This window comes from Anabas testudineus, chromosome 13 (assembly GCF_900324465.2).
Source record: "Anabas testudineus chromosome 13, fAnaTes1.2, whole genome shotgun sequence".
NCBI classification, from domain to species: domain Eukaryota; kingdom Metazoa; phylum Chordata; class Actinopteri; order Anabantiformes; family Anabantidae; genus Anabas; species Anabas testudineus.
The window spans coordinates 2,612,870-2,639,674 of NC_046622.1; the positions used below are offsets into that span (position 1 = coordinate 2,612,870).

Consider the following 26,805-nt stretch of genomic DNA (forward strand, 5'->3'; position numbering starts at 1 on the left):
GGAGCAAAAAGTAAACTTTAATAAACAGTGATGTGAATAGAATGATCAAATTCAAACTTCTGTAAAATTTCTCAAATGTAAAAAAAATAAATCAGTTGTTCTCACTGAGCTGTTAAAGCAGCAGTACACTTCATCAGAACCCGTCCCACCGTCCTACGATGTCAGAGAAACAATCCCAGTAACTTTCCAAAAGCGACAATCTGACATTCACACCCACTCGACTCAGTGACGGTCCAACTGTGCCGAGGTGAGATGACAGTGACGGTAAGCAGCGCTTGAACGTCTCCCTCAGACTATTTGTGCACTTTCATGTGCTCGACCAAGTGCAGCACTACGAATGCTTCCAGGAGGCTGTGTGGACACGTGTTATCTCCCAACAGCAGCCGTGTATTTAAATGATATCTTATCTCCCCGTCAGCTTCTCACTTTGGAGAGTGGCTGCTCAGAACAGCTACAGTAAAATCTCTGATCAGCATCATCACGAGCGGCAGGAATTGAAATTAAGTTGAATTTGTTCTTTAAATGACCACGTTTACGCTCATGCTCTTCTTCTCTGCTCTTCTAAGGAGTAACAACTAAAATAAAACATGTGTCTGGTCTAAACTGACGTAATTCGATTCTGTCTTAATTTTCTTTCCTCCGAGCGTCGTCTTTAACATTTTCACTGTATGAATAAAAGAAAAAGTCTTACTCAACAAAAGAGCTGCAGCATGCTCTGAGCTTTGTAAATACTGGACAACTACAGCAAATTCCACATTTGTACGTTCTGCACGTTGATGTTGTCCAATTGACAAACATCCAGTATCATGAAGGATCCATGGTCAAGAAGAGATGAGAGAGAAAAACAGCAGCAGTATGTATTCAAGTGCTTTTCGAGAGCACTTTCATAAAGTCAGCACCAATCTTATGTGTGTTAAGGATCACAGGGTCTCCTCTCACACACACCTTCAACTCTTAGTCTCTTTTCAAACAGCCAATTACCACCCGCCACCCACACAGCCCCCTCCCTTCATCCGGCCAACAATCCACCCACATCTGTATCCAGGCAGAAGCAGAGAGCTCCCACAGAAACATAACCTATCGACATAAGAGACTGATGTTGGCTGCTGGACTGATTCACCAGCTTGAAATGAGACAGGAAGTCGGTCAGACGGCAACGGCTGATGAACTGTTCGTCTACAGGATAATGGAGCATTCAAAACTCATTATACAGTCGAATGAGCCACTGGACGGAGTGGAACCAATTCTGTGCAGGTTATAAACTTCACCACATTCTCGAGATCAAACAGATAAAGACAGAACAGTCTGGTGACATTATTGTTGTACTGCTCCCCTCGGTCCTCCACTGTCGCTCAGGACGAGCTCCAACCCTCTACGTGATGTTTGTGTTTCTGGTGTCGACACTGTGAAAGACCAAAGAGCTGGTGATGCAGGAAAAAACATCCCCCAGCTAGACCGGTAAACATCCAGGGAGTGGACAGAAGCTGTTCAGACACAACTACTCAGATCGAGGACACTGCTGTCCTGCACTCGAAATGACAGAGGTGACTGTAGCTGCTGAGGAGTTCCTTTGGAGTGAACAGGACTCCCCTCAAACTGTTTTAAGACACCATGGAGGCATCAACCATTTCTGTTCAGTGCTCTACTTGGGGCTCCAGCATCAATAAAGACTGATAAAATCATCTCTCTGCACACAGCACAGGAGGTAGAAGATAAGGATGATGGCTAAACTACTGGTGGTGGGAGATGCTGCAGGTGACCCTGTTTGTCACTGCTGCCATCAGACTCCACAACCTACATCACTGCTCTCAGCCATTTCAAATAACCCAAATATCTACAGACTCCTATCTATCCACCTCTCCATCTATCTCTATCTAATTTTATCAAGCTGGATAAAAAGTAAGATTCTAGGGAGCATAAGAGAGAATTTTGTAAAGACAGAATTCCAATGCTGTGACCAACACGTCAGAAATTCAAGCTTGAAATATTGACCTTATGTCTTTTCACACATATAAGAGATGTTAGATCTTTCTAATAGAGACATATTGATCATTCTTTGAATCATTTTCAGCCAGTAACCCAAAGCTACTTCTGTGTATCAGTGTGTGTAATGGATTGTTGGCCAAAAACATTCAGGTTTAGATGCAGGAATAAGACAGTGATATTGCTTTGAGGTAACGAGGTTATGGGTTTAAATCCCCCTGAGCTTACCAATTTGTATTCTACACACAGAGGCACTGGAAGCAAAGTGGAAATATGAAAAGCCTCTGGCAAATCATGCTTGAATGATTAAAGTGTGTGGAGGAAGGCTGGAACATGTTGTGATGCGGAAGCTGTGCTTGTGTTTAAAGGTACATTTCCACCCAGCTGTTTCCACTTCATGCATCATCAGCAAAATAAAAAGTCAAACCATCACGACCGTTTACTACACTGATGCCTGAGGTGGAAACGTATAATCAGTAAAGAAAAAGCTGATGACAACAGATATTATTCAGATTTATTATGATGCAGTACTCGCTACTCCTTTTGCCATTTTGCGTTGCCGTAACCAATTACATCCCTCAATCCACTGTTAAGACCAAAACAATCAATAGAAAACAGCAGTAGTACAGCCTTCGTCATAATCACACTGTACACAGCATGGATTAGAGTTCTGAATTGAAATTGGTGCTCTTGTAACAACACAATCATCCCATGTATGAGTGTATTCTCTTAACTGCCGGTCATGTAGACATGCACCAGTTCACATTAACGTTTGCTTTTCTACTTTAATATCGATTAAAGCTTGACTTAATGATATGTATGACTATAACTACAAAGCAACAACAGACGAAGGACAGACAGAATAAAATAAATAGTATATTTATAATTACGCAGGACGTCTGCGTCCCTTATATTTACCTCTATGTGGTTAATAAAATGAAGTCACAGAGGCGTCTACACACCCAGTCACCAACAGACACAGAAACAGTGTCATTAATTGAGATACATTCTATTAAATGTTGTCTACGCTCGTCATAAAGCAAAATAAAATGTGATTCAATGAAAGTAATGATGTAAATAAAGAAAAAGTAATTTAGCCTGGCGTTTGTGCAACACTGGAAAGAGAGAAGAAGAAATAGCTCGACTATTTATCATTGTGATGGTGAAGTAATTATTCTAAAAACATCAGCGTGTCCCTGTGAATGTTTGTGCCATTACAGGTTAGAAAGCAAATCGAAATCTTCAGTTAAGTTCAGTACATGATTATTTCAAAGCATCATTTTATGTTTTTGTGCCTAAACGTCCTTTAGAAAGACAAAAAACTTAGGTAAAAGTGATTAAATACAAATACAGGAAGGAAGGTCTAGAAGAGGAGATGACGAAATAATGAAAATCAAACACCTGCTACGTTATGAGCAAATTATCTAAGAGGGAAGGAAACGGTTCTCTGTGTTCCTTTATCATGCAAAAATGCTTCTTTCACTTTTAAGACATTGCTGTCAGTGAACAGCAGCGTGTCAGTAGGAGTTACTATTCTTCAGTACTGTGTTTCACTTCTGGACGTCCACATTTTCTTTCTTTACAACCAACTGGATAAATGTGTGTCCAAAATTTGTTCAAGGTCAAATGACCAAAATAAATTCAGGTGTTGTTGTAAAAAGGTTTTAAGATAAAACTCCATACAGAGAAAGTTGGAATCATATTAGATATTTTTCCTCTTGTTCCTTTTACATCAGATACAAACTGTTGCAAACACGAGTTTGTTGGTATCAAAGGTTTCAAAACAGCAACTTGTATAATGAAGCCAAGAGAGAAAACATACACACACACACACACACACACACACACACACACACACAATCACACACACACACACGATCAGAGTGGTCATTACAAACACACACAGTTTTTCACAGCACAGTCCTGAACACAACGTATGTAAAACTGATGCACACGCACATTTACTGTATACTTTAAATGGATCACCAAATCTCAGGAGCAGTTGGTTTATGTGGGAACAACCGTTAGAAACGGTTTCCTGGCCGTGGAAAACAGCAGCGAGATGTTTAGTATTCAGAGAGAAGGAAGGAAACTAGAAGACAGAACGAGCTGGCTGCAGTAACAAAGCAGCCTCCTCGTCACTCCCTCATGGAGACTCTTGCCGAGTGTGGTTGTGTGTGGCTTTCTTCCCATGAAACATTTGTTCATGCATAAACCAAATGCTCAGAACATCTCTGCACATAGCAAACTGTGCTTCTTTCTGTTTGTGCACGTCTTTGTAGGATTATGTATAAATTTGAGCTCTTTACCATCATACCAAACATAGTTTTAATTCATTTGAGAGCCTCACTCTTAGCCTCTCTGATCCTAACTGGAAAAATCAAAAACCAGTCCTGTTTGTTATTGTGTACCGTCCTCCTGTCCCTTACTCTGAGTTTTTAACTGAATTCTCAGAGTTTCTATCTGATTTAGTTCTTAGTGCAGATAAAGTCATTATAGTGGGTGACTTTAATATCCATGTAGATGTTGATGATAACTGCCTCAACACTGCATTTAATTCACTATTAGACTCCATTGGTTTTACCCAAAATGTAAATAAACCCACTCACTGTTTTAATCACACCCTTGATCTTATTCTGACATACGGTGTGGAAGTTGATCAGTTAATAGTTTTTCCCCAAAACCCTCTTTTATCTGACCATTTCTTAATTACATTTGAATTTACAGTACCAGACTTTACTAAACCTACAGATAAGATTCACTACAGTAGATGTTTATGTGAAAATGCTGTTGACAAATTTAAGGAACTGATTCCATCTTTTATTTCAGAGCCATGTACCAACACAGAGGAAGGCAGTTATTTCAATGTTACTCCAGCACAATTGGACTATCTTGTTAATAGTACTGGTGCCTCACTTGGAACAATACTTGATACTGTTGCTCCTCTGAAAAATAAACTAGTGAGTCAGAGGAAGTTAGTTCCATGGTACAATTCACAAATCCGTAGCTTAAAGCAGAAATCACGTAAGCTGGAAAGGAGGTGGCGTTCCACCAATTTAGATGAATATTGCCTAGCCTGGAAAGATAGTTTAATAATATATAAAAAAGCCCTGCGTAAAGCTAGAACTTCATATTACTCCTCATTAATAGAGGCAAATAAGAACAACCCTAGGTTTCTTTTCAGCACTGTAGCCAGGCTGACAAAGAGTCATAGCTCGGTTGACCCTAGTATTCCCTCAACTCTCAGCAGCAATGACTTCATGAATTTCTTTACAAATAAAATCATAACTATTAGAGAAAAAATTGATCAGATCATCCCTGCATATAGCATGGATTGTACAACAACTCTAGATCCACGCTCGTACTTAGACTGCTTCCTCCCTGTAGATCATTCTGAATTAATTTCAGTAATTAATTCCTCTAAACCATCAACATGTGTCTTAGATCCCATCCCAACTAGACTCCTCAAGGATGTCTTACCTTTGATCAGCACGTCCATATTAGATCAGATCAATCTGTCTTTACAAATAGGCTACGTACCACAGGCTTTTAAGGTTGCTGTAGTCAAGCCCCTACTCAAAAAGCCTACTCTGGACTCAGGGGTCTTAGCGAATTATAGACCAATATCCAATCTGCCCTTTATCTCTAAAATCCTTGAAAAGATAGTTTCTAAGCAATTGTACGACCACCTGCGTAGCAATAACTTGTATGAAGATTTCCAGTCAGGATTTAGAGTACATCATAGCACAGAAACAGCACTGGTAAAGGTCACTAATGATCTTCTATTAGCATCAGACAATGGTCTACTCTCTATACTCGTCTTGTTAGATCTTAGTGCTGCATTCGACACTATAGATCACAACATTTTATTACACAGACTGGAACATGTCATTGGAATCAAAGGAACAGCACTAGAGTGGTTTAAATCGTATCTATCGGATAGATTTCAGTTTGTACACGTTAATGATGAGTCTTCCATGCACAGCAAAGTCAGCTATGGAGTTCCACAGGGATCTGTGCTTGGACCGATTCTTTTCACGTTATATATGTCCCCTTTAGGCAATATTATTAGGAAACACTCTATAAATTTCCATTGTTATGCAGATGATACCCAGCTATATTTATCTATGAAACCAGGAGAAACTAATCAATTAGTCAAACTTCAGGAATGCTTAAAAGACATAAAGGCCTGGATGACCTCCAATTTCCTTCTCCTAAATCCAGACAAGACAGAGGTTATACTGTTTGGGCCTAAAAATCTCAGAGACACTATGTCTAAACACATTCTCACCATTGATGACTTAGTTCTGGCCTCAAGTAATACTGTAAGAAACCTCGGAGTTATCTTTGATCAGGATATCTCCTTCACTTCATACATAAAAGAAATCTCTAGAACTGCCTTTTTTCACCTAAGAAACATTGCTAAAATTAGGAGCATCCTGTCCCAAAGTGATGCTGAAAAACTAGTCCATGCATTTGTTACTTCCAGACTGGACTATTGTAATTCCTTATTAATGGGATGTCCCAATAACTCATTAAAGAGCCTCCAGTTAATCCAAAATGCTGCAGCCAGAGTTCTGACTGGAATTAGCAAGAGAGATCATATTTCTCCAACGTTAGCTTCTCTCCATTGGCTCCCTGTTAAATCCAGAATTGAATTTAAAATTATTCTCCTAACTTATAAATCCCTTAATAATCAGGCTCCATCTTATCTTAAAGACCTCATAGTTCCTTATCTTCCAAGCAGAACTCTCCGTTCTCAGACTGCAGGTTTACTTGTGGTTCCTAGAGTTTCCAAATGTAGAATGGGAGGCAGAGCCTTTAGCTACCAAGCCCCTCTCCTGTGGAACCAGCTCCCAGTTCAGGTTCGGGAGGCAGACACCGTCTCTACATTTAAGACTAGACTTAAAACTTTCCTTTTTTATAAAGCTTATAGTTAGAGATGGATCAGGTGACTCTGAACCATCTCTTAGTTATGCTGATATAGGTTATTCTGCTGGGGGACCTCTACTGATAAACTGAGCTCCTCTCCTCTCTCCTTTCTCCTGTATCAATGCAAATGCCACCATTGCATGTCATTAACTTTGTGTCTTCTCTCTCTTTTAGTTGTGTTTCCTCCTCTCTGTATCCTTCTGTCTGTACTTATCTGCAGGTATCCTCGGCCTGGAGCTGTACATCTCCAGAATCCAGTCGACCTGCCCAATGTTCTTGGTGCTTGTTGTTGTCTTTATTGCCTGCTGTTCTTTTCTCTCTTCTCTTTCCACTCACCCCAACCGGTCGAGGCAGATGGCCGCCCACTATGAGCCTGGTTCTGCTGGAGGTTTCTTCCTCTAAAGGGAGTTTTTCCTCTCCACTGTTGCCTAAAGCTTGCTCAAATGGGATTGTTGGGTTTTCTCTATAATTTTTTGTATAAATATTTTCTGTAAGGTCTTAAACCTTACACTGTAAAGTGCCTTGAGATAACTTCTGTTGTAAATTGGCGCTATACAAATAAAATTGAATTGAATTGAATTGAATTGAATCATCAATGTGAACGAGTGTGTAAAAAACTAAGTTTACTCACCCAAACTGAACTCATGGGGTCATGTGGGTCCAGCTGCCTGCAACAGTTAAGGAAACGCAATTAGTGGATGAACTGAGTACAGTTAAGTCATTAATGTGGGCAGACACCGGTAGATTTTTTGATCGACGTGTGAACTCACTACAGGTTTCAATCAACCAGAACCTGCGACTTCTCTCACACTGTTGATTGGACGTGATGTGGAGCTCACAGAGCCTCCGGTCACATTCGTTCAGTGACAAATCCAGTAAAGTTTCTTTAAGCAAGACGACTGTGTGATCAGCATCAAAGAGAATGTCAATCATTTACTATGATTCTATAATAAAAGAAGAGAAAACAACGATCATGCAGACGTGTTGTCCAGCAAAGTTCAGTATCACAGATCAGTGATACTTATACTGCCGTTTAAACCAAAACGTGTTAAATACTATGGTATTTAAAGGAGCTAAGCGTCCTGACTTAGACAGGGTGAGAGTTTGAACGTCTCAGTGGGATGTGGGGCCTGATGTGGTGACGTGTTGGTCACCTGTCTGTCTGACTGTCTCCCTGTTAACCTGACTCACCACCTATCTATTTATTTTCCTCTTATTGGGACGTGCCTGAGAGAGATGAAGGCTCCTGTCTTCACAGAACAAAAGATTATAGATCGAATTATCGACCAGGCTTCACAATAGACAGAGAAAAGAAACAGGTACAGGTCAGAGTGTGAGAGAAGAACGACGACGGAGACAGAAAAATAAGAGACGAGTCGTCAGAAAGTGTAGAGAACACCCAGAGCTGAAGCTTCTGGGCTGATTAAAGATCGACAACGTACACGTGTTGTTGTTAAGTTTGTACTTTTGTAATGAAAACCTTCCAGCGAGTCGTTATTCATGACATGAACAGAAGATTTGAGAGAAACTTTGACGAGAGAGGAAGAACAAACATGAAGACTAGAGGCGAGAACGACAAACAGAGCCACACAAGAGAAATGAAGCTAGGAGCCTGCCGTACATCATGAAGGAGGAATTAGAGCCATGAGCAGTTTAATGTGACGTTACACCTGTGCACACACACATTACCTTCTGGTAGAAAACACGTTACAGTGTGAGTTCACCCTGTAGCAACGTAACAGGCACAGTGCATTTAAAACATCAGCAACTGATTCAACTGATATTTAATGAATGAGAAAGTGCATTTAATATTGTTGTTGCTGTTGTTTCTTAGTTTCTGCAGCAGACGCATCAGGAAAATGTAAGTGAGGACCTGTGATCCTGCATGAAACTGACTTCCAACCTCATCCCTGATTTTAGTCTCGTTTCTTTGCACCTGTCTCTGTCCTCTTGTTAGGCTACACACAAACACACACTACTGCCAGATATACAATAACATAAAGAAGAAGAAGGAGCTGTGAGCCAAACGTGTACGAGGACGCACACACTCAGAAACACACATCCTGTCGCAGGCGGATCTAATTTCTAGGGCTCAGCAGTAAACAAGAGGCAGCGTTGCTCTCCAAACAATAATATACAGCTGGAGTGTTATTACACACACAAACATATAAAGAGAGGGTCGATAAAAGAAACGGCGCTGACTCCTTAACTAATATGAGATGTGGGTCCACAATCCCGAGCAGGTCGGACATGAACTTCCATTGATTTTTCTGTTTACCCAACAACACTGTTGCTGCATAAAGACGGAGGAGAGAGGGACGAGTCTTCTAAGAACTGATGAGTGCTGGGGAAACGTCTGTGGTCAGCAAGTGTCAGCAATATTTAAAGCACTCAGTCTCTCTCTCTCTCTCACACACACACACACACACACACACTTACTATTTGAGGGTTTATATGAGGAGACGTTTCTGATGCAACAGGAGTCTGAAGACAACAAGAAACAACATAAATTCAAAAGGACAAATAATCCCTTTAACAGCATGTGTCAATCAGTGGGGGGCATCCAGAGTGTGTCTCACAGACTCCAGCAGGAGCCAGACACGAAATCTGAATATGGAACTAGATGTTGGACAGAGGATTTCTAGTCTCAATTCCCAAATTAATTATTAGATGCTACCTGAGGTACACCAACGTTCGGATGTTCTGAGCTTTCTCCCTCTGTCCTGCATCTTTGGTTGGTTTGTGTCAGGACCCAGTTTCCTCCATCAGCCAGTTTAAGAACTCGTGTTTCATTTTCATCCCTCATCACTGGGATCAGTGACCTTTAAAGCACAATTATTGGTATTTAAACTTCACAAAAACACATTTGTTTTTTTCCTTTTGTCACTGACTCTGGGTCAGTTTGTTATACTCGTCTTCTCACATGTAAATTTGGTTTCTTGCAATGTGTAAACTGCTGCATGTATTATAAAAACAGTGCAACATAAACAGTGGCAAGACCCTTTAGGAATTCAATGGTTTTCAGCATTAATTTGTCAGAATATGTGATCTGATCTTTATCTAAGTCCAGAGTATTAACAAATATAATGTGTCTAAATAATAACAAAAGAAATTCTGAACTTTTGTGTCTTTATTGAGAACAACCATAAAAACCTCATAGTGCTAGTGGAAAAAGTATGTGAACCCTTGGAATGAATAACTGTCTGTTTCATGGTGTTCTTCTATAGACACCCCACATGTTCAGTGTTTTACCTTCTGATAACTCATGAACACAGATGTTAGCCAGTTCCAATGATCCCTTCAAATCTTTGTCAGTCTCTCTGGGTTGTTTCTTTACCTCACTGATGAGTGTTTGTTGTGTTCTTGGGGTCATTTTGACTGGTCGCCCACGTCTTGGTAGAGTACCCACTGTAGACTGGTGAATTTTTAAAGTCTTTCACATCACTTTTTAACCCTTTCCAGCTTTATGTAAATCAACAATTCTTGATCGTAGGTCCTCTGTAAGCTCCTTTTGGCGAGGCATGGCTCACATAAGAGTATTCTTTCTGTCCAGAGCAAATTCAAAAGGTTTGTGTCGAAGTAGCTCCAGTCCACACCTCCAAACGAATTATCCTAACAAGACTCCAGATAACACCTGAGAGAACACCTGACTCCAATTAGTCTTTTGGAGGTCATTATTCAAAGGGTTCACATACTTTTTCCACTGGCATTATAAGGTTTTTATAGTTGTTCTCAATTAAGACACAAAAGATCAGGATTTCTTTTGTTATTACTTAGACACATTATATGTGTTAATACTCTGGACTTAGATAAAGATCAGATCACATTTTATGACAAATTAATGCTGAAAACCATTGAATTCCTAAAGGTTCACATACTTTTTCTTGCCACTGTGAAATAGATGTAGGATCATCACATAAAGAGAGCTGGCACTCTGAAACAACAGTAGATTATAAAGGTGCAACATGAGCAGCATTACCAGCTCCAACAATAACCGGTGATACTTCAGTAAACACTAACAGAACCCTTATTTCTAATACATCCTGGCATTAATGTGATGCTCATGAAAAGCTTCACATCTCACATCCTCACAGGTGGTAGACGGGAGGATCAACACAGACGGCAGAGTCTACACACGGTGCACGTCTGCCAAAGTGGAACATTTATTAAGATCAAATAAACGTGACATTTTCAGACGTCGTTTTCATTAAGCAGCAAAAGGACAAGAACTGAGACAGACAAATCCTCACAGCTATCACACGGGTGTGAACAGTTACCGGCCTCATTTCTTTCCTTTTCAGTCTATTAACAAGAACCTATCTGTAAATATTACCTTCATTAGGTTTTTTACATTATATACTTTCTAATTTACTGGACATTGTTACTTTCTGCTTACTGATGTGTTGATGATGAAAATCATCTTATCAACCATATAAATTCAGGTTGATGGGAACTTTCAATCACACAGCACTTATCTCAGTCGGGTTATTCACAGTAATTGGACCATTTATGAGCCCAAGCCTCATTTTAGCCTCATTACTCGGTGTGTGAAGATCAAACCACTGATCTTAACCTATGACTGGTCAATTACCAGAGATGGTGTTTCTCTCTCTCTCTCTCTGTATGAGAACCTGCTCATCTGCTTAAGGGCCAAACCTCAGCAGACGGCACCTTTCAGCTCCAGTACATTACTGAAGTACAGTCAGTTAGAAGAGATAGACGACGTATTAAAGGGACAAACTGTGCTTCGATAATTGGAGATTCTGCTCCAACTGGATATCCACTTACAGAATTAGGCTAAAATCTGATTTGAGTATTAGACCTTCAGTTTGAACGAAGCCTTAGACGTTGGTGTGGTGGTCAGAAGATATATTTCACTTTCAGTACATTGTTGATGGTGTCCATTCAGTGCAGAGTCTATAAATATTTATAGAAATACATTTCTATCTGTGTTAGATGGAGGATTTGCTCACATACGGGCACTAAAAGTGATTTCTTGCACATCCTTTGCTGAGTCTGCTCTGCTGCTCATCAGACCAGCTCTCTACAACAGACGCTTGATTTCTCCATTTAAACGAACAAAAGAAGGTTTAATATCCTTGACAGGGGTCATATTAAGCTTTTAGTGTTGTCATGTAAGTGTGCATGCTGGTGTGAAACACCCATTGTTTTTGTTCTCAAGCGTGTTTTTCCAAAATACTGCACCAGTTGATGTTAATCGATGTGGAAGTCTATAGGTGGCCTTCCATTTTGGGCTGCTACATCCACTAAGCATCCTGTCCCACCCACCCTCTCATCAGCTGCCACTGATGTGCTGTTACAGTTTATTGAGACGACATCCGGAGCTGGTGAAAGACGGGGACCAAAGACAAAACCACTGTTTTGGGTTTAGTTTGGTTAGTTTGTTAACTGTGAGAGATTCTGAGTCAGGGCATGTTTAAAGTACAGATTAACTCTAGTTTCCACATTTTAAAAAGCATTCTCCAAAGCGCAGCAGCTAATTTTACATTTGAAAGAAACAAACAGCATCTTTATAGAGAAGTGACATTTCAGAACGGCCATCTGCTTCCTACCATCATCAGCCGACAACAGACTCAGACTCAGCACTAATCGAATTGTAGCTGTGCTTTATTTTTTCTCCTCTAGATAAACCCAATCAGGTCTAAAGCTGCTGTCAGGGATCCTGTCTGATGTCTGGTGTCCTACTGAATACAGAGAGGTTTGTGTGCTACGTGCAAGACGACAAAATAGGAAGTGAGTGTAGAGACAGAAATAATCACTGTGGGTAGTTGGGTTTAACGGAGAGTGGGTTTACACAGAGCCCGGCTCTGTTAATCTGCTCTTTCAGTGCTTCTCTTCTTCATTTGCCTCTTCCATCACATGTGGATGGCACGTTGCTTGTTCTTCAGGTTATTAATGGTGCACTTTATTGCAGCTGGGTAACATGCTCACTCCGAGTCAGTCAAATCATTTCCCTTTTCACTCACCGCTTCTCTGGCTGATTTTTTAATTGCAGGTTTCTTTCAGCAGAGCAATGAATTCAAATAAAGTCAAATTTTAGTGTCACTTCTGATTTGCTGAATGATGGAAAGACCCTATTTTAACCAGAGGCTGCATATTTCTTCTTCTTTCATTGAAGTCCTACATTAAAAAAATCTGTTTCCAGCCAAATTTATCAACTCTGAGAGTGAAACTTCAGTATCTGAGATCAACTTATGTCTCAGTAAACAAAGCTTGATGTGCCGATCCTCTGAATGTGTGGTTGTGCCATGAAATACCCTCTCAGAGACTAAAGATATAAAAATATCCCACTTTTGTTTCTCACATGTTGGATTGTAACTTGAAGCTTTAAACCTTTAACATGAGGCAGATCTAAACAACAAGTTTGTGTTGTGCTGTTAATGTTTGTCTTCTAATTTCTGCATCTGCTTTTCACCGTTACAATGAAACTGGACTGTGAGAGGAGGAAGGAACGGACACATTTATCATGTCAAAGTCAATTTATCGTGCTGCGAGTGCTCACAGTCCCACAGTCAGGCACATTTATCACGTCTCTCAGGAACATCCTGACTCCAATATGCTTATAGAGGTAACAACTCGACACTGCAGGTGTCTCTGCAATTTGATGCCTCATAAGTCATTATTTCTCTATTTGTCTTATTTCTACATGTTCCTTCTTCCATTTATTCACATTCTATCTGCCACTTTCGATCCTTTTGTCAGTTTCGGTGAAGAACCAGACGCTATAAATGAATTTTCATCAATTTCAGTGCACACCTCAATTGCTCCTGGCTAAAGAACCACTGTTTTCACAGGACATCTGTGTATAATATTCACAGTGGTTCTTGTTAACGTTGGAGATGCCATTAATTTTTAATTACTGACTGACTGAGTGTGACAAAGTAAATGAGTTTATTTACTCTCACTACAGAGTTTCAGTGCTTTTGGTACACACCACCAAATCTCTGGTATCATGACATCATGTCAACAACAGAATATTAAACAACATTATCGTTTCTCTGCTGCTGTCGCTCATTGTAAACAAGGAAACGTGTAATGAAGCCTTAATATAAGAAGGTATTAGAAAGCTGTGTGTGTCTAATGATCACGGGTCGTGCACTGCCCCTCAGTGTAAATGAACATTGATTTTATGATAATCAGGGCTGGTCTTGTTAGCAATATCATGCATTTTAATAAACAAATGCCAGGTTAGCATTGATTCATTCAATGCTTTATCATTCTACACACTGTGTATTGGAAATCCAATTTAACCAAGGGCTAAGAAAAGCTAGTTTACATAAAGATGATGTTATCATGACTGTCCATGAACAAGAAGACTGCTCCCCACATAGTGCAACCTGAAAATCATTAACTTGGAGCCTGTTTACCATCGTTTCTGTCACCATAACTGTTCACACATATTGCTTATAGGTGCACAGCCCTGTAATAAAGAGCATGTGGACTCTCCTGAGTTTGTTTATTCACTCTGCAGATGCTGATGTTCATCAGGTTGTCAGTTAAGAGTAAACTAGTCTCTTTACGACGTGACAAATTATCTTGCTGATGGAAAAACATGCTCTCTGTGCTTTTTGGGGTTGATTTCTGGAGTGTTCTCTTATTGGCTTTACATAAATGTCATGGGAAGCTGCACAGTCCTGCGAACAAGAGTGAAGGAACTGCTTCAGGTCAGAACTAGTTTTTAAAATATTTGGAGCTGTGTTTCATGATGAGAAGAAGCCTCTGCAGTAGGTTCAATACCAGCAATCATTATCCCAGATAAAAATGTCATCATTTTGAAAGAGACCTCTTGAATTATTGAACATCATTGACCATTCAAGCAGATTCAAGGTAAGCGTGGACTGCACCTAAATTAGGCCACCATACTGATATTCCCTTCTGAATAATTAAGGGTCCAGGAGTAGATCTATAACCATCTTTAATCATCTCTGGCCCCCTGCGGGCCTTCACCTGTCACTGGGCAGAGAATGCACATTTCTTGAATATAACTAAGAATAAATGGAAAAGATGAAATAACAGCTCCTACTCTCAGACCTCAACTCCGGGTCACAATGATCACCTTCACCTACTGACGGCAGGAGCTTCCTTTGAAATCAATCCATTATTTAGACCTTCATGCCAAAGCAGATGGCAGTGCTGAGATGAAAAGGCTCCAGACTGAAGAAGATAAAAATGAATGAAAGGGTTGTCAACCATCACGAGGCTGCAGGAGCAAAACATACAAGTCAGAGAAAAACAGGTGTAAAGACATTGGGAGGAGGCCTGTGTGAAGACACAGTGATGGACAGATAAACTGGAGAGATGGGAGAGGTAAAATGTACAAAAAGGGGTAATAAATCTTTCAGCTTGTAGCAGAGATACAATACACAGACACTCTGGAAGAAAGGCATGTAGCAGGGGAGAGCAAGATAAGGGAGAGAAAAAAATCTGGAAAAATGAATTGAACCTTGGTGAACAAGAGTAAAAGCTGCAGTGATGGAGATTTATTTTAGAGGAACACAGAGGTAACACTACAGGAGCTCCCCCTAAATAAATCATGCTTTATAGAAATGATGTTAATGTAGCAGAGCTCATCATTTTAAAAAAGAAAACAGATATGTCTACTGCACTACCGCCTCTCTGCTACTGCTACACCTACTACACCTACTACACCTACTACCTAACTACACTACTATGTCTAGTACCAGGCACAGTTTTTATTCACGTTTACTGTTACTATAATATAACCATGCCTGATGCTGTAGGTCTATTGATCGACTCCCATTGACACTATCAGCTTGTTACAGTAGGTGTGACGTGAAACTCTCTCTGAACTAGTAACTCTCTGCCTGGTTGTTTAATGAGAACTCACACCCTTTTTTCACCCAACTTTAGCAATTTACAATTCCATCCATTCCAGCTCCATGGGTATCACAGTAATTACCCGTGTCTCCAGGCCTACAGTAATTACTACAGGTAATTACTGTAGGCCTCCTATTATCTCGATGTATACATTAGTTATGCCAAACTACTTCTTATTTCTTTGTAACTTCATTGATATTATTTTACATTTTTATGCGACTCAATATCCTCATTACAGAGTTATATAATATACATATTCCTTTGTTATAACTGAGATATTAAGCCATTGTGCTGTTATAACAATAATATTACGTCCCTGTTATGCTGTTATTACTGAGCTAAAAAAGTCAAGTGCTACCAAGAAAGAGCACTTTTAGCCTTTCTGTTGGCACATACTGATTATTTAGGACATCTATTTTTGTCTTTTCTAATTACGCATTTGCCCAATCACAGAAGATTCAATTAAAAGAGACTGATAACGCAACATGAAGCTGCAAATCCTCACATTTAAACAGTAAATAAACTGCATAAAGTCTTTGCAGGTTTTGGGAGATTTAGCACACACAACAATCCTAATTCTTTTTCCTAACCTGAACATCTCCTCAACAACTTCCTACAATGTGCGTGGGTCTCAGGTCAGGTAGGTTTGTATAGTCCAGGTGGTCTCTCAGCTGGTGCCGTGTTCATCAGGATGTCGTAGCACTAGGCACCGCTCACCCTCACACTTACAGGTCACAGCACTCACAGACACACACATGCAGAAGGCAGAACACTCCCCACATATCTGTCAGGAAACACACTTGACCCACAGAAATCCTTCCTCAGCAGATTTCTCATGCACCCAAACTTCCTCATCTAATCAGCATTTCTGCCTCAAACCTTTGAATATTATCCAGAGAACGTCTGTGGATAATTAGGAAGAGGAACAACAGCAAAAAACATCAACTAATACAAACTATGACCACTTTGTATTATTAGTGGGAATCAAACAAACATAAGTATCTCCAGCACCGAGTAGACTTCATCTGCTAATCAAAACATTACTAAACAACATTTTAGCCTCTAATTTATTTTAATACATATTTAATATATTGTGGATTCGCTTAGAACTAAAATAACTGACGTACGAATAATAAAACTCTTTTCCTCCTTTTTCATTACATGTATGCAGTGAGGAGTGAGGCTGTCAATTAATATTCTATATTTCATTATAATCTAAAAGTAAAAGAAGACATTCAAATGTGAAAATGAATATTTGATTTTACAAGACAAGCTGCACTGCTGCTGCAGAGAGCGATCTAAAAAGCCTTGTTTGGAAACACTTTGACAGCAAGTTGACAGAAAAATGATGGAACCTTGAAATAAAGCTGTAAACAAGCTAATTTTGTATAAGCTACAGTTGAACACCGTTCCAGGACTAACAACCTGACGGCACATCCCAAAAGTATGCAGTGGTTTGACTATTATTTAACATTTCATTCTTTAATTCTCTTGTTGTATAGTTTTGCCACGTTATGAACATTATGCACAAACATGTTGTTATTGGTCCATTCTGACGGCTCTAATCGACATCACATGTGCTGACATTAATTGCTGTAATGGAGGAAGAGCAGCCTTTGGAATGGGAACAAACTCAACTGGGTAAATGGAAAATAGAAGAACACGCTTGCATGACTCCATCAGTCCCGAGGCTGCAAAGTAGCATGAGCAGACACAGTTGTCTGTTATTATGTTATTCATAATCTGCATAAGGCCAAAACGAGTCTGTCTCTGGCTGAGCTGTTTGATACGCTGCCTGAACAGCACACAGATAATATTCTGATACAGTATGACTCATTAATTAATGGTGCAAATTCCAAAGTGACAAATACTTTTGGAGTTTGGACAAACACTGAGTTCTTGTAATAACTGTGTATGGGAAACAGTATGTGTTCATGTGATCTGCATTTAAGGCAATGCTATGAAAATCCTTTATCATCCATGTTCGATTGCCAAATCATCAGCATAATATTCTGGTGATCATTATAAGTTTTACTGATAAAAGTTTAATTAGTTAGAGTCCTATTTACACTCACTCCATTTATTTTGGGCAGACAGTGAATAGAGCACATTTAAAATACACAAATACAACAAAACCTTTCGTATCTTTATAAACCGATCACTGCTGCTGCGGAGGACCTCTGCTGTGGCTGGCAGGGCGTACGTTATGTCACCTTCTACAGATTTTTATGAATCACTATCACAAACAAATCTGTTCGAAATGCAACTTCTGTGCTGTCACCTCTGGCCACGCTGACTCAGTCAGGGTTAATTATGATGATTCTGACTGTCAGAGCTAAATACAGTCGACTGAATCATACAGACTGATTCACGCAGCCTAATGTGACACCAACATGCAGGGAGACTAGCACCAGTAGTTCTCTGCTTAGTTGTGTCTATAGCAGCGAACAACAGCTGCATTTATGGTCAATTGGCAATTTATTATGTAAACCAATCTAAACTAATGCAATCTGATCCAACAGTCCAATAAATCCTCCTTCATTAAGGAGATAACGTTCAGCTACGTTCAGCTAACTGTGAACTGTACTGAATTATACAGAGCGGTCCCGTTATCCAGCCTAGCCTCACTGATATAAATGAGATGGACAAGATAATAGGAATGCAAGGGAGGAAGTGGCGTGATGCAACACAAGTTATTCTGTGATGCAAGTAGAAGATGTTGCTGACTTAAAGCAGCGATGTGGTCACTGCTGTTTGCTAAGAAATAAGCAGAAACCTCCTTGATTCTGGTAAAGTTATAGAAAGAGGGTCCAGGCTGCAGAGTGTTGTGAATGTTAAAAGGTATTTAATATTAATACAGCGGTAAAACACATAAAAAAGAGACTATATAGATAAAGAGATGTTGCACTGCACCAAAACATAAGACAAACAGCCTTTGGTAGAGGTGAAGTAATTCTAAGAGTACATCAGGACGAGTGAGACACTGACAGAGAGAACATCATCCAGAAAAGAGAGACAACTTCACTTTGAAATGTTTTCGACTTCTGTTGTTTTGCACAGAAACCCAACTGCAGCCAAGCAAAATACATTTAGACATTTAAAGCGCGAGATGCCAAGGCTGTAAAACTTTTGTCTGAAACACTAATTAAAACACACGACCTACACACTGCAGCCCACACCAGGCTTCATCAAAGAACTGGAGAGCAGTGACTCAGTCAGTGTAATGACCCGGAGAAGAGCTTCTTTGAACACTGTGCAAAACATTAAAATAGCATTTCAAGTGCTGCCTGACTCCTGCAGGTTGCACTCACGAAAATAGGAGACCGCAAAACCAAACCCACCTGTGGAGATTCATGCTACAACCTACGTACAAATATGAAACTCGTTCACAATTAATGTAAATGTCAGGTTGGTATTACATTGATCAGATGCAGCAAAAAACATGTTGCATCACAACATGAAGTGATGCGAACGTCACAGTACACACTCAGTACACAGTACACTGTCACTACTACTGTAAAACAGCAATATCATTGGAAAATAGTGCAATTTGATCGATAAATGCTTTTGTTTCTTAGGGTTTAAAAACTTAGTGTAGTTTAATGCACATAACTGTACAGATACAGTTCTTTTATATTGTCCTGTTAATGAGTAATGTTATTTCTACTTTCTGCCCTTTTGCTGCTGTAATACTGTAAATTTCTCCACTGAGGGATGAACAAAGGTTTATCTTATCTTATCTAAGTTCGCTACAAGAGCGTAATCGAAGTTGCAGTGAGGAACATAATGTTCAGGAGACAGCACCGTAATCACATCAACAACTATACGGCAAAATGTTCGTATACTGTACATACTCCATTTACAGTACAGAGTTAGTGCAGATTTGGGAAACATCTTGATTTTCTTATTCATGAATACTGTGGGACAGGGAGAAGCAGGAAAACATCATCCAGAACCACGACAGAGCGACAGATACTGAAAGCAGGCATTGATATAATCAGTGAATATTTTATGCAAAAACAAACATCGATTATACCAGAAGTGAGATAATAATTGTTAAAAAATTACATTTGTTTAACGCAGTTTTTCATGAAACTGAGGAAAAATCCCCACTTTTTGAAATGTGACTGATACCACACAGAAAAACAAACACACAGACGCCTCTGTCTTTAAAAGAATCAAAATCTAATAAACTCTCATCCAAAAACCAACGTCCTCTGCCAGACAGATGGCTGCAACTCTGATGTACGAGTCAGTTTCAATTTCCAAACTCCACACAGACATAAACTGCCAACGTCCATGAGACTGTGCTGCTTGATAATTAGAATAATTAACATGGGTCATTTACTGAGCTTTTACATTCAGTGCTGCTAAGTCTTTAATCCCACAGCCTGATGGTTGAGATTGGTGTGAGTGTATGTGTGTAAATGAGTGTATGTGTGTGTGTGTGTGTGTGACAGAAAAGGTGTTTACAGCATCCGACTGTTTCTGAGTTTGTGTGTCTACAAGTGTATTCAAGTCTATACAGTTATTTATCGTACAGTGCATGTGTGAATGATCCACTGTGTACATCTGCAGTGTGTGTGTGTGTGTGTGTGTGTGTGTGTGTGTGTGGGGTTACCAGCTGGTTGTCCTGCTCGTTCAACAGTTACCCAGCAGCTAATGAGTCACTCCCATTAACACCTGCAGGGTCCTCACAGCAAGAGATCAATCAGCACACACACCTCAATTCACACACATCTACCCAGTCGAACTTGTACAACAGTACTTGGTGTGTGTGTGTGTGTTTGTGTGTGTGTGTGTTTGTGTGTGTGTGTGTGTGTGTGTGTGTGTGTGTGTGTGTTTGTGTGTGTGTGTGTGTGTGTGTGTGTTTGTGTTTGTGTGTGTGTGTGTGTGTTTGTGATACACAACTTTGTACAAATTGTGTGCAAACACACACTCACACACCCTTCTTCTTGCATTTAACTGCTAAATAAATGGAAACACAACATCTCAGTGTGTCTCTGACCATTTAACCCAGTTCATCCAGAATGTTCTGTAATTAAAAGTGAAGGTTTGATCATTTATTATTCTTTTCATCGTTTCTTGGCTTCCTTCTCTTTGATTTCCCTTCTTTGTCTCTATCTCATCTCAGCACACTCTCCTCCGATATCTGTTTCTATGTGTTTTCAGTAAATCCCGGTTCTCCTTCTCAAACGCATGTTACGACACCTCCACCTGTGCACCCTCACCCACCCCTCCTCCACCCCTACTTCTTTTTCTCTTGCTTTGTGGAACTGCCAGTCGTCCTCGGGTCGGAGAGGTGGGGTGGGATTGTTCATCAGTGAAATTATTATGCATCGCTCTTTGTCCTCTCTCTTCCAGACGCGACCGTACATCAGCTCCTAATTCATGGCTCACTGAGCAGATCTGTGAACAACGCACCACGCTCAGGAGTGCTGAGAGGAAGTGATGCAAGTCCAACGCTCCAGTGATCTATCAGAGTCTGCTGGTTTCATTTTCTCACAGCATCACGGAGGCAAAAACAGAGAAGTACCAGGACAAACAGACACTTCTCTTAGTCAAACAGAGACTAACTACCAACCTCATCTAACAGCACATCGCTCATCTGACTGAGGACAATGTATCCACGTCCACCCCCCGTCCTCTCAAACCATCCACCACCTGCATCCACACTAATCCCAGCCATTAAACAAACCATGAACACATCTCTCACAACAGCTCCCCACCTCATTCAAACAGACCCAAACCTTCTTCCATTTCTCGCTCTTCAAAGTTGAGAAGAGAATAAAAACGTATGATGCTGTTAGACGTGTTAAGTCTGAAAAGCTCTTTCACTGTGTGTCGTCACTGGGACACCGTTTACAGGTGTCTTAATACACCTGTGATTCTCTGGTGCTGATAAAGCAGAGCTTTGTGAACCAATCGACTTTGGCTGTACATATAAATAAATGAAGTGATAAAATAACCAGGTCATTGACTCAGGTCATTACCAGCGTGAATGAAAAGAAGGATTCATGAATGAATGCACGGCTGCAGCAGAATGAAGGGACAGAAACTGACCTGAGCTGTCAGTCTGTCTGCAGCCAGGAGCTCTGTCAGAGTTTTATCTCACCTTACCACACTTCTGGCTGTGATTGGAAGAAATTAAAGTTAACATACAGTTTCTTTACTTCTCCCAAGCACCTCTCCATTTCTCTGCTGACAGCTGAGACAGCAGTAGTTCAATTCTTCGCTCTGACTGATCTAATTTTCATTGTGTGCACTAAATAAACCCTCTATCTCACTGGCACTTATCCCAAATTGAAATTAAGCAATGAATCGTCTTCATGCTCAAAAGCAGCCTGCTGGTTCCAACACAGCAGGAAAAGACTTGACAATACAGTTTTTTCTGCTGGGGCCGGAGAACAAGGTCCAAATATGCACTTAAACAGAATAATGACCAGTTTAAGAGAGTGAGAGACTGATGATTAAGTGAATGGATGAAGATAGAATGGAGATGAATGTGAAGACGGGCTGATAGATCGGGAAGAGCAGATTAACTTGGACTGGAAGGCTCTATCAGTGAGTGGCTCGAGAAAACAATGATGAACAGGTTCCTACAGACCATCTAATTTCATTATCTTCAATCTAAGACAGGACTAACAGTTAACAATTTGACCACTACAGCAGCTGCAGCCTCATAAAAGCCGCTAAAGGTTGTTTTAACCCAGATAAGACCTCAAACAGTCGAACCACACGACGCTTCCTGTTAGAACTTAACACCACACAATCATTTAACACATTCTGCCATTTGTGAAGGGCAGAATGCACCTTGAGGCCATTACTGAGAAAATGAGAGAGAATTACTGAATGTGGACTACAGGGTGTTTATTCTGCTTTAATTTCTCACTACATATGCATGCAGTGCACTCAAGCATCATTCAAACACACAAAGCTTTAGTTTAACTTGTCTAAAAATACTAAAGCCTCTAGTTTCACACGTCTACGTGTTGGCAGAAGACTAGAAAGCTGGCTGAAAGAAGACTGATAAGGTGGGGCCCAGTAAAAATAACGAGCTGCATGGGCTGACTCTTAATGGGACGTCTAAATATCACCGGATTTTATCCATTACCCAACACTGGACACTTCTTATAATAAAGAAATGCTGCACCGGTTTCCTCCAGCACTTCCTGAACAGAAATAAATACAACTTTTACCAGAAGAAGTTTAATTTACAGTATGTGCAGCTATTTCTTCACTTATTCACAGGAACTAGGCACGACTTTTTCCACGCAGAGCCACTCTCTCTAGATGCTATGATTGAACATATATTGGAGAACACCACATAGCTGAGGAGCACAGACTTTCAGCACCTCGGATCTGGACCTGCAGCCGTTGTGGGGTGACGCTTGTTCAGCTCTCTAACTAGTTTCAGCTTTCATACATATTTAGCTTTACAACCTACAACCTACCGACAGACAGGAGACAGGTGAATGGGTTGAAAGGTCACGGCCTATTTAAGAGCCTAGATAACATATAACATTGACAGTAAATCATAATCACACTGATTTTCTTGTGTAAATATTTACAACACTTGTTTTTTTGGGCAGTAAAAGCATTGTAAATATTATTTATTGATCCTTATCCATGAAAATCACACTACGCTTTATATCAAAATTCAATATATGAACAAAAAAATCATTATAAACACATTTTAGAATATACAAATTCATAGGAATACTGTATAAAAGACACCACATTTTCAAATTGCTATTCACAACAACCATCACAGAGCTGTTGATTTGCATAAAACGGGAGAATTACAAAGTGCTCTCAGAGTTTAGATGAAAAGTTTAGATATTTATCAAGTGGACTTCGAGCCAAGTCGACTCCAAAGGCACAATACAGAACCCTCAGTGACAAGAGGAACAGCTGAAGGCCTGAAGGAATCGTTGGAACTGGTTCAAGTCTCTGTACCCGAGTGGAGGGGAGAATGAGTTCCCAGCGTTTTTAGGGTCTGTTACAGAATCATGTCAGTATCCGTCCACCAGCTGAAGCTGAGCGATGCAGCAGAACAATGACCCTAAACACTGAAGTAACTCTAACGCAGAGTGGCTGTTTGTCCCAGAGGCTTTCCGTACTTATTCTTTACACTTTATATATAGAAACTCTTAGACATGCAAATGAGAGCTATTAATATAAATCTGGATGTTACATAACGCAGAGACAATGGGCATGTTCTGCATGCAAGTCACAGAACCGAGAACGTGGAACTCTTTAGGGGAAAAAATGAATTAATATGTAAAACCATACACAGAAAGACACATCTGTGCAGATATGCAGCCATATTACAACACACTGAGGAACATAAACACACACACACACACACACACACACACACACACACACCGACTGCCAGCTGGTACCTGAATCATCAGAGTATGGTCTCACTGGGAGCGTCTAACTCACACAGACAAACACAGCTATTGTTAACTTAATGAGACACTACAACATGAGCCAGAGGTCGTCTCAGTTCCAGGCAAAGACTTGTGGGAGGAACCGTCATTAGAATAAATCGGGCTAATGACAGGATTAACACCAACGGATTTAACATCGCTACGCTGTCGTTTGCACAAAGAATTAGTTTCTTGGAGCAACATTTAGGGCTCAAAGTAAACACAAAAACGCTTTTAGTGCTGTTAGGAAAGTAAAAAAAAAAGTAAAGTAAACTTCAGTGACAGAGAGAAGAAGAAACAAAGTCAACGAGGTTTTAATACACCTGAACAGCAGAATCTGATTTAAGCCACATTTATGCTTCTGTTCTCTGACGTGTCTCTGATGTTCTGCTCTCTGTATTTCTAGTAACTGTTACGGTGCATGTACTGGACACAGGTTATTCATGGGGGGGGTCATCAGTTTCATCAACAAACTACCCAGCCACAAACTGGAGCAGCTGGAGCACTGAACTAATCCATCACAGTACAGTACATCCTTAAATCCTTTATTCTACTTTAACTTTCAGTTTTTATACATCCTCAATTCTGCTTTTGTATCATCAAGTTCAAATTCATGTGGAAAGTTTAAATATTAATAATATTAGTGTCTAATCGTATAACTAACTAACTATAAATAAAAGAATGAATCAACTTCTTAAGTTAGTGACAAAAGGATAATTCATATTTTTCTAAGTCAGGTTTTCAATTATTCCTACAAGTCATGAAGAACGGATTAAGTCTTATTAACTCTTATTTATACTTTTTAAACATAATGATGCCAAATGATGATGATGAGGCTGAAAAAGCTACAATAATTATTGCAAAAAGTTTTGTCTATGTTAATAAAAAACATAAAAAAGTACAGTAATATATGTTAAGTGTCGAGAAGATGAAAAGAAAAAGAAAATCCATTCAGCCTCTCTGTGCAGATTGTGGAGGTGGACAGTGTTAAATGCTAAACCAGCCTTTGATGCAGCCTCATAAAAATCTAAAATACACGTTCAGGGCCTCAGGAAACAGTCTAATTACCCACTGAGTCAAACACATGCTTGATTTTAAATTAAGGAAATTATTTGTTGACAAATTATGAAATAAAATGATGAAGTCTCTGGCGACAGGAGCTTCTCATAGATAATGAAACAGTGGTTGAGTTTTTGAATTCATCACAAACATCAGAGTAGACGTTTGTGTCAGTAGTGATAACAATGATTTTACCAGTTTTAACTGCATGAATTCAATAAATTAAATCTTTAGATCCTGTCTTTTAGGTTGTGAAGTTTGTTTCCAGGTGACAGATTTGTGTTAAAGCATTTTACGATGATACAACTAAAATGTCAGCAGCACTAGTCCTTATCAAACAAAAAATGATTCTCAGATGGTCAAGAACATTTATATTGATTATTTATTTATATAGACAATTTAGATCATTATCATAATTTTGTCATTGTAAATTCGATCTTTGTAAGGAAACAAACACCTACAGAGCTGAATCACATGTGATTTCTGGGAAGAACTAAAAACCTGCTTACAAAAGATTTGACAACCAGAAAACTAACAAGAGAGGAATAATGTGCTGGATTAGCGTCACACATGTAGAGAGCGGAGCAGCCTTTGTTCTATTGTTCTCCAGTCTTTCACCTTCCTCACCTCCTCTGGTTCTGTTTAACATTAAACCTGTGGCTGCCACCAGCCTCTTATCTCTCTGCTCCCATTGTTTTAGAACAGAGCAGCTCCATTACCAGAACCACTCACAAATGAGAAGAGGCTGCGCTGAGCTGACCCAGTATAAACGCAGCGGTTACCCTGCTGTGCATACTAATGAAACACTGCAGCGTCTCATACGAACACATTCATGTACAGTACATCTGAAAAGAAGTTAATTAAGTGGAACATTGTCTGTGGGCTGATATGATCTTCTGTCATATATGGAACTGGATGTGTGTGTGTGTGTGTGTGTGTGTGTGTGTGTGTGTGTGTGTGTGTGTGTGTGTGTGTGTGTGTGTGTGTGTGTGTGTGTTTTAACATATTCCCATTTAAAATCTTATGTTCCAGAACTGTCATATTACATATTACGGAGTCACAGTCACAGGTTGTCACTTGTTGTTTCTGATCGGACGTCGAGCCTGAAGATGAAAGGTCTTACTTAATGTGGAGGATGTGACAGACAATCAATAATAACCCTCATCCCTAAAGTATTATCTTTCCTAAATGAAATGAAGTCAACTGAGCTCAGCGCTTGGTTGGTGATACAAGAAGAGACCAAGTAACAGAAAAGAGAGAGTGGCCGCTGAGCACAAATGTTCAATTTCTAAGTAAGAGAGAAAGAGAAATGGTGCATTAATGATCTGTTACTATGACCAATATATCCGAAGGACGAATCCAGTGCTGCTTCACCTTTTTATTTAATGTGTTGATAATAAAAACACAAACAGCTTTAGTTTTAGCATTGAACTGGTCGGAGCAGCTGCTCTGTTTGTGTCCCTGCTCAGAATCTGTGTGACACTACTAAAAAAGCAGAAAGCATTTGTGCTCAGTGTTTCACTCTCTGGGCAAA

At 39.8% G+C, this 26,805-nt stretch overlaps 1 protein-coding gene across 1 annotated transcript in view; it reads right to left on the reverse strand.

Annotated features, from left to right (window-relative positions):
• The window catches only part of slc8a2b (solute carrier family 8 member 2b), a 115,615-nt gene that overhangs the window by 71,778 nt on the left and 17,032 nt on the right, over positions 1-26,805 (reverse strand). Inside the window, exon 3 of the mRNA XM_026371149.1 lies at positions 7,547-7,583. The gene's annotated coding sequence lies outside the window, so the exon portion shown is untranslated. The remainder of the gene's footprint in view (positions 1-7,546; positions 7,584-26,805) is intronic.